The sequence below is a fragment of the Populus euphratica genome, unplaced genomic scaffold (genome assembly GCF_000495115.2).
Source record: "Populus euphratica unplaced genomic scaffold, PopEup_1.0 scaffold911.1, whole genome shotgun sequence".
Lineage (NCBI taxonomy): Eukaryota > Viridiplantae > Streptophyta > Magnoliopsida > Malpighiales > Salicaceae > Populus > Populus euphratica.
The window spans coordinates 68601-78780 of record NW_011500772.1 but is presented as its reverse complement, the minus strand read 5'-3'; positions in this window follow the sequence as shown (position 1 = coordinate 78780).

Here is a 10180-nt window from a genome sequence, read left to right as displayed (position 1 = left end):
TGTTGTATTATTGTTATTTATAATTTGTACAATTAACCTCCTTGTGGTTCGACCCCGGTCTTGCCGGGTTATTTATTACTTCGACACTCCTGCACTTGGGAGAAGACATCAATGTTTTAGTCGTGTCACTTGTTATATGGAATAGGAACTATACTTCAAGTTTAATCCTCAACAAGAGTTATTAACTTTTCATTCACAACTTTCTGTCAGATACTTCAAGATTGAGCTTTTTTAAATTCTTATGCTCATAAACATTGGAGATGGAAATAAGAAAGGCTATATGCAAAGGTGTTAATCTTTTATAAGTAAAAAAAAAACTAGTAATTAGATACCTGACTGTATGGACAACATGATCTTGTAATTTTACAAGAGAATGACAAGTTTGTGAAGGATAATGTAGAGAGGATATTGATTTGCCTTGTTTATAAGATGATTATTATTCATTTGAGTTAATAATTGCTCCTTATTATATAACACAAATTAAATCCAAGTTGTCATTAAAGGAACTCATGGGAGGCAAAATGTTTTTAGTCTAATCCTAAGTTGATGCAAAGGCATTTATAGAAGGTGAAACACTTACAATGTGATTGTCATGATAAGAATCAATACTTCGTAAACGAAAAAACTCAAGTAATGTTTACCTTCTAATTAATACCTTCAAAGTATGGGCTGGTTTCAACAAAGTATATATCTATACGGTTATATAGTTTCTTGAAGATAAAATCATATTAGTTGTATTCTTTTTTTTGTCTATGAATAGCCTAAGAAAATGCATTTAACTGCTTTAAGATCAAGCTTGTCATGTTGAATAGCTAATAAATATACAAAGCAAGTGTAACAAAACAAATTTATATGAGACACATTCAGCTTTTGTCCTATAATACTTTAAGAGCACATTTAAAATCCAGCATGTGGTTGGGTAAGCTATTTATAAAATAAGCAGCAATAAGAACTCCACAAGACTGAAAATGTTTTGGAACTTTCATTTAAAGTATTATAGATCAAGTTTTCTCTAGGAAATCATGATTTATATGTTCAGCAATTCTATTTTGTTAGGGTGTACTAACACAACTAGTTTGATACAATATACCATTAAAAATTAAAAATTTTTTCATGTTATGATACATATATCTTATGTCATTGTTAGATCAAATAATTTTAATTTAAGTTGAAAATTAAGTAGTAACCAATATATAAAAATCTTTGAAATACTAAAAAACTTTTCCTTTTTATTTTAATAAATATACCTACATAACCTTAAGAAGTCATTAATAAAGGTTACAAAATACTTAAAACTATCAAGAGAAGTGAAAAAAGGTTCTTAAACATTTTAATGTACAATTTTAAATGCCTAAGTAGTTTTAGATAATGATGAATTAAAGAGCAACCTAAAAGACTTAAAGAAATAACAGATCTCACAACCAAAAGTTCCTCTAGGCAAAACAAGAGTTATTTTTATAGAAAATGAAAGATGTTCACTATAGGAATGGAGATAACTTGGAATCCCTTTTGAAACCTGAAAGTCAAGAGAGAGGTAATTGAGACCATTTAGATGAAAACTTCAACAATCATTTTCTTAGTGATAAGGTCCTAAAAAATAACCTTGTAATAAGTAACTATAACTTTACAATTAAGTAAAGAAATTAGTTTGCAAATAGAAAGCAATTGAAAATAAAAAATAAGAACATAGATAATATCACACTCTATAGTGTTTGAAACAAGTTTCATTTTACCCTTACCTTTACGAGCACTCTTGTCCCATTGGCCACACAAATGAAAGAATAAGTTGGTAAATGATTAAAATCATAAAAGTTGGTTAAGTTCTTTGACAAGTGATATGTGGCACCAAAATTAATAACCTATAAATCATACAAAGTATAAATCTCATAAAAGTTTAAATCATACAAAGTATAAATCTCATAAAAAAAACTTAAACTTTATATTTGGTCTAAAGATATAATTTATATAATTCTCTAATATCCTTGAAGAGAAATCTCTTTGGACTTGAAACTTGTACATATCCACATTATTTATGCTATTAATTAGATTTTAATTAGAAAAAAGAATGAGGGTGGTAAAATTAAAACTTGTAACCGCTTTGTTACCAAGGCTTTAATATTAAGTCAAAGAACCATATCATCTAAAAACTTAAGCTATTAAATAAGATCTCAAGATATATTTTATATAATTCTCTAATAGCTCTTTTTACTGTCTTGTTGGAATCCAAAACACAAGTCTCTATTGTTTTTTAATTACACATTACTTGTAGATGTTTTTGAATTACACATTACTTATAGATGTTTTTGAATTACACATTACTTAAATTACACATTACTTGTAGATTTACTCAACAACTTTGTGTCATATATATTTCTTTGTTCCAGCACTATAAACACGTAGAGGCATACTATGATCATTCCAAACTTCATGTGGAGGAACCAATGCATGATCATTAATTAAAGGTACAAGATCGTATGTGATCAATTTTTAAGCCTTGAAGGACTATGGATTTATTTTACCTCTTTATATTATATGTAATATATGGATGAGCTCAATTATGATAATTGCAACAGTTACGAACACTAACCAAGTTACACAAAAGATAGACTTGGAAGATTCAATTAATTGTTACACAATGAAAGTTTTGGAAATCCTTAGAAATATAATGTTAGCAACAAAACAAGCTTAAAACTTGTATGATACTATTGTTTTACCATTTTTTATCAACAATTTAGAAAATTTAGAAAATTTAAAGTTTGAAGAATTTTTGATGAAATAGAATAGTTTCATCTTGTTGTATTTCTAAAATGTGATATTTATTAAATATCACTATTCTTAAGCACGACAAAATAGTTATTGCACTTTAAAAGAGCAACAATTAAATATGTCACCCTTCAAAAGTGTCATATCTTGTGAAATCTAAACCCTTTTTGAATTGAAGTACATAACAGACGCAACAACTCTCTTTCTCAAAACTAACATTCCTATCCCTTGTCTCTTTATAAAACCCCCACCAATTACTTTTTTTTTCCTTTTAAAACACCAAGAAATCGAGTCTATATTAGTCTTTAAGCATCCTAGAACAATTTCCTCTTTAAAATCAATCGTTGTTGTTGACAACTCTTCCCCCTCTTTAAAATAATATGATATTCCCACTGATAAAGAAAACAATTTTAATTAGAGATGGTTTTGGCTTTGCTTATAAAGATACATTACCATTGATAGAACAAATATATATATAATATTAGATAGACATAAAAAATATAGTAGAAATTTGGTGAATCTATAGGATACCATCAGTATTGTGCCCAATGTTTTGCTAGCAACTTCAATCATAAATTCAAAAACTCATCTTAAACAAATTTGATGAAGATGTGTTATTCATTAGTATTTAAAAATGCATTTTTATTAAGGTTTTATATCATTATTTTGCACTTAAAGTATTATTAAATTCTCTAACTTAAGCATGTTTTGTAATAATAAGTCTGATAATATAAGATAGTTTTAATTTATAGTAAATGTTTATTTTAAATACATGCATATCTCACAATTCAAAGAATTTATTGATGTGATTAACTATTAAAAGTGAAAGGACAAAGAAAAGACTAAGCTTAGAAAAGAAATGTTGATTCAGTCCAAACTGAAACACTATTCGGTTATTGGATCATAACTAGAGTTGTAAAACTTGGATTTAAATCTAGTTTATATGTATTGAAAAGTTAAGACATAGGTTTAAAACTTTTATGAATAGTTTAAGATTTAAAAATGTTATTTTCAAGTTCAAATGGTAGCAACAATGGAGAAGTCAATTTATCCTAAAGCCTAGACATTGTTCAGTGTTTAACCCATATCTCAAGTTCTAGAAGTCCAAATACACCAATTTGTTTTTTGTCGGAAAGCTGAGACAATTTACCAGAACTTTTATAAGGACTATATGTTTAAATTCCAATGTTATCAGTAATGTTTTATTCAGATAAAAAAATAAAGACTGTTACATAGTCAAGAGGTGGTCACCCACTCAACAATTAGTCATCAAATCAATAGCTCCAAAATTTTATCTATAAAAGGAGGCATTTTAGTTTTCAGATCAAGATCATGCTCTTTATTTTTTATATATATTTTTTTAATGCTTAAGTTTTGTTTTTGTTAATCTTGTTTATAGTTTTCATTTCCTTTACTATACTTATATAATTATGTTCTTATCTTATTTATATATATTTTTCTTATTCATAATATTCAGATAAGTTTATTATATCAAGGTGAAAAGGTTTTACTAATGGCGTTAAAATAAGTATAATATAAACTCAATGTGGACTTCAATGCTTATATTTTAAACAACTTGCTATTAACATGTCTTATTATTTTTATCTTATTAATTCGTAATAACTTACTTGTTAAATGGTTAATATAAATTTAAGTTGTATAACACTTAGTACAATAAATACTTGGCACTTTCATAGCCAACCGTATGGTATAACCTACACTTGTGCTATGAAAGGAACTTGATTTGTTGTTAATATAAGTTAGCATTATGAATTCCTGAAAATATTTAAAAGTTTGGTGTTGCTTAAATAAAATAATTAATATGATCATGTTAACAATTTATAATGAGCTATTAATGACAAATCATCTAATTAGAACCTCCTTTGTGTGTGATTTCTAATTGAGTAATAAATAGAGTTTATATTATATTTATTTTTAATACTATTAGTGGATCCTCTAACCTTGACATTTGTTTTTATTATTGTTTAATCCTCATAATAATTTTACATTTCAAACTCCTCTTTAACTTATTATTATTATTATTATTATTATTATTATTTGTAATTTATATAATTAACCTACCTATGGTTCGACCCCAATCTTGTCAGGTTATTTATTACTTCGACACTTCTATACTTAGGAGAAAATATCAATCTTTTAATCGTATCAGTTATTAACTTTCAAGATGCAAATTTAATTTTTAATATGAAAGAATATGTAAGTTAAACCCAGCATATCAAGAATAATTTGAATGGAAACCAAATGAAAAATAAAAATTATGTTATGATAGCATTCATTAGCATGATAATATGACCCAACATATCAGCCATTTATCCATGTATTGTTTTTGAACCACTTGTTAAAGAAAAAAAATTAACTTCACCAAAAATTCATTGATATTGCGTTTTAAAATCATAAAATTAATTAAATGTTGTGATTCAAAACTATCATATCAATTATATGTCATGTTTTTAAACTATGATATTAATTAAATTTCATAATTTTGAATTGCAATATTTAAAAGAGTGTTATTATGCTAGAACTTTGTGTTGCTGTGGTAATTCGTCATTTCTTTATAATTTCAATGCTAATTGCCCAATTTTTCGACATAAATTGCTTCTTTATATGCTGCTAAGAGTTAGTCACATTAATGACTAAATTCCTTGGACATAACATATGGTTGGATGTTGATTAGGCTTTCAGCCTTTCCCTAAACATAATTTTAAAATTTAAAGCATTTCTATATAATTAAGAGTCAAGATAAAAAAAAAAAACTTTAACTTAAAATATTTCAACATAAATAAAATTTCTAAACATTAAAAAAGTAGAAGGTTTTAATAAAAAAAATATAAATCTAACATTATCACCATCATTAACATATAAATAAGAATCTTCTTCTTAAAGTGGTATAAAATCAAGCATCTTGTTACAACTAGAAAACATTATCATTTTACTTTACTCCGATAATAAAATCATACTTCAGTATTGTCAAACTTTTGGGATATAATATAGTTTTATTGTTTTTGCTAATAAGAGTAGCGCAACCAAGATGCGATGCTGGAAGTACCACAATATTGAATTGTGTTATTCCTAGCAGCACAACCAATTAAAGTTTTGAAAGCAAAAAAAATAGAGAAATTACCTTGATCCTCTAAAGATTTGAATACAATTTTACTTTTCCTTTATAGTTTTAGAAATTATACTTTGTATATTACTGTTTACAATGTTTATAACACTTTATATATTGAAAAATGCAAAAATTTAGTCAACAAATGTTTTTTAAAAAAATAACAGAATTGTCACTCCAATTGAATTAATGATTAAAACATTTTCTCTTGTACTTTGTTTTCCTCCTCTTTCATTTTATCTCGCCCATAATCATCTCTATCGATTGCCTAACCATAAGAAATTATAAAAAAATATATTTGTTTTTTTTTCAAAATTTAAATTTTGCATTGATTCGGCATATAAAATTTAATTTCTGAAACTACATATGAATTTGATTTATTATAATTTTCACTTCAATCCTTATTTTTTTTATTTTTTATTTTTATTCTTGGTCCTTTTGTATATTTCTTATTTGTTTTCAATTGAATCATTTAATCCTAATTTATGATATATTACTTTTTTTTAATTGATTCTTATTATTTTGATTTTTTAGGGTCCTTTTATTAAATTGATTCTTCTTTTTAATTTCACTCTTTAATCAAAATTTTAGTTTTATTTTTTGTTTCAATTTTAATTTTTTTTTGTTAAATTGATTTTTCTTCTCAATTTCACTCTTCAATCAAAAATAGTATTTATTTTGTATGTCAACATTGATCTTTATTTTTTTAATTACTATTTTTTGTTTTGGATTCTTTGTATAATTGAAATTATTTTTGTCAAATTCATCCTTGAAACATTTGATTGGGTGGTAATTGGATTTCATGGTTTTTTCTAATAGAATGCTTCTATTTTAATAATTCGAGTCATATGTTTAAAAAATAACTTAGGTTGACATCACTTTTGTATTTTTTTTTTATATTTTCATCATTTGACATTGGTTTTTTTTAATGAACTTTATAGTTTTTTTTGTTTTTTTTATCAAGCTATTTCGATCTCATAACCTCGACCACAAATTTAGCGAGATAACTCATATTGGCCAACCTCTTATTATCCATATAACTTGTTTTTTTATCTAATTTTGTCTTTTCATATTTAATGTGTTTAGAATTAAGCTAAATTGTTTGTATCCTTTTAAAAAAATTTCAAGTTATAATAATTATTTTTTTATTATCCAATTAAAATAAAACTAACTTATTTAAAAACATTTATGATGCTTGAAACATTATTTTTAGCGCAAAAGAAAGTCTACCCCGCAGCATAGTGAATGTCCACACCGTGTTTCAACTTTATGATTATGGTTATTGTACTTGTAATATACTTTTGAGTGAAAAAAAAACACTTAATAGACTAGTAAATTGATCAACCAATTTTTCTTTATATGTCAAGAGTAAATTCATTTTTGTTTAAGCTAAGGAATGCTAGTAATGTAAATAGGAACTAAATAAATAATGAAACGTTTATATTTTATGGTTATTAGTTTAAGATCTGAACCTTTTATGATGAAAAAAAAACATTTCCTTAATCATGAGATAAAACCTTCTAAAATTATTAGGTCAAATCCTTATAAAATTTAAATAAATCAAACTTGAATTCATGTCGTAAACCCGTAATAAGCTTGAGGGAAATAAGAATTTGCTAAAAATAAATAAAATGAACTTCGATACATCAACGCTTTGATTCAATTTGAATCATTCACAGTCCTTTTTTTTATTATTATTATTATTTAACACCACTAAATTCCTTGTTTAATGCTGGCTTAAATCGAAAGATATCCTGTCACAAAAGCTATGTAGCTTGCTACACGGAATTGAAAAGCATGGTTATAGTGATAGCCAAAGGCAAATTAAGCTATGTGGGTGATTAAAAAACCTAGCTAACCCAGCCACTAATTATCAGACTTGTCTATTACTGAATCGTCCCCACTACGTCCTTCACTCCAAACTTGACAGGTACATGGGCTCCATTTTGTTCCTTATAAGTTCTGCCAAGTGCCACCTTGCTTTATTCTTTTTATTCCCTTGTTTTTGGTATATTAAAATCTCAATTATAGAGGTGTTTACCATATAATTTACATTATCCCAAAAGCATGAAAAGGAAGAAATAGTTACTTAAATTCAAAAGGTAAAAGAAAGGGTAGTGTAGTGGTGGAAAATTGCTTCCATGGAATCCGCCGTCAATTAAAGTTCCGTGCTTCTAGCATGGGAAAAGATTTTCAACATCATGCCTTCGAAAGAGATTTTGATTTAAAGCAGGCAGTTCCTCCTCTTCTTTTTAAAGAACATAATGATACTTTTCTTACCTTTAAAGCCCATGGAGAATTTGCGTAAGAGTTGTCAGACATATATAGTTTAACTTAGGGTTAGCTCTCATGAGTCATCATGATGCGTGATTTTGTTTTTGCTTGTCGGAGGATTAGATTATCCAAGTGAGCTCAACTAATGCCTTATTCATTTCTTCTTGAATATGGAGGGGTGTGTGTGTGTTTACACACACACTCGCTCCCCATAATCAAGAAGAAGAAGAAAGCATTATATGATTTGATTCGTTTGTATTTCAGTATTCACAGTTTTAACTGTTGGTAGTTTAACTTTCACAAATATATTGCTTTGTGGTTTTTCTCTCGATTGCCTTGATTTTATCCATCAATTAAGCTACTAAATTCGACCTCAAATTTCTATCATTACGTCCTAATCCTTCGATTTTGAACAACCGAGTGTGATGAGTACTCTCGATGGTCTAACATGAGATATTTTGTATATTTTCATAAGTCAATTTCTTAGTAGAGTGAAAATTATGAAATACATAATCATAATAAGAACATGGAAATTCTAACATGAGATTACTGAGTGTGATGTGATGAGTACTCTCGATGGTCTAACATGAGATTATAAAGCAATACTTGTATATTATCATAAATCAATTTCTTAGTAGAGTGAAAATTATGAAATACATAATCATAAGAACATGGAAACAGACTCCCGTTATGAAAAACAATCATCCATGCAAAAGAGCATTATGAGTAGGTAGAAGAACAATAAGAATATTATTACATATTCAAGTGTGAGGCTCAGACTATCATATGACGTGTTCACATTGACAATATTCTCTTCACTTATTTACATGTGCGAGGTTTAACTTCTAACGATGACAGGGATCTACCATGGGATCCATAAAACTTTGTGGGAAATTTTTGCCACCTCCTTTAGGCTTTTAGCTCTTACCTATGCCAAGAGAATATAAACCATGCAACTTTCTTTCTGTCATTTTCGAATTCTGGCGTGCGGTCCTCTCAGCCCATGTAAACTTTGGAACAAGAAAATGGTTTTGAAAGACAAAGAGAGCCCATTACAAACCACGTTCAACCTCAATAATCCAGCTAACAGGATTCTGGATAGCTTACGATGTATTTAGAAGAGTGATTATTATTATTTTTTAAATAATTTTACGTTGAACCTCAATAATCCAGCTAACAGGATTCTGGATGAGGATAGGGTTTGTTTGGAAATGTAATTGTTATTATTTTTTAAATAATTTTTATATTAAAATATATGTTAATGATATTTTTTTTATTTTATAAAAATTATTTTTGACATCAGTATATCAAAATGATTGAAAAAAACTAAAAATATATTAATATAAAATTAATAAAAGATATTTAAATTTTTAAAAAAATACTTTTAAAATATAAAAATTAAAAAATACTTAGACTAGTTAGCAATAATTTGTTATGCCAAAAAAGGAAGACCTAATATATGGGGTGCTAAGACTGCATCGTAGTAGCTGCAAGGTGCTCTAGTTTTCCTCGGGATTCGACATGTTAATCCTCCTCCTGCTGGATGGGCAACAACTATTGTATCCGATGCTCCTGCCCAGTGGCCTGAGCTTCGGTAGTTTTTACAAGTTTATTATCGTGGACTATGCCGTGGGTAAGAAAAAAACATATAGGTATTAGTGATATGTATTTTAAAAAAATAGATTTTAATGATATTTTTATTAATAAAAAAATATTTAATCAACTTGAGTTAGTATATGCTGACACATGAAACTCATATGGATAATTTTGAAAAATATAAATTAAAAAAATCAATCCCTAATCAACTCAATATTAAAAAATAAGATTGATAAAAAATAAAATTTCATTTTAATGATATTTTTATTAATAAAAAAAACATTTAATCAACTTGAGTTAGTATATGTTGACGCATGAAACTCATATGGATAATTTTAAAAAACATAAATTAAAAAAATCAATCCCTAATCAGCTCAATATTAAAAGATAAGATCGATAAAAAATAAAATTTGATTAACA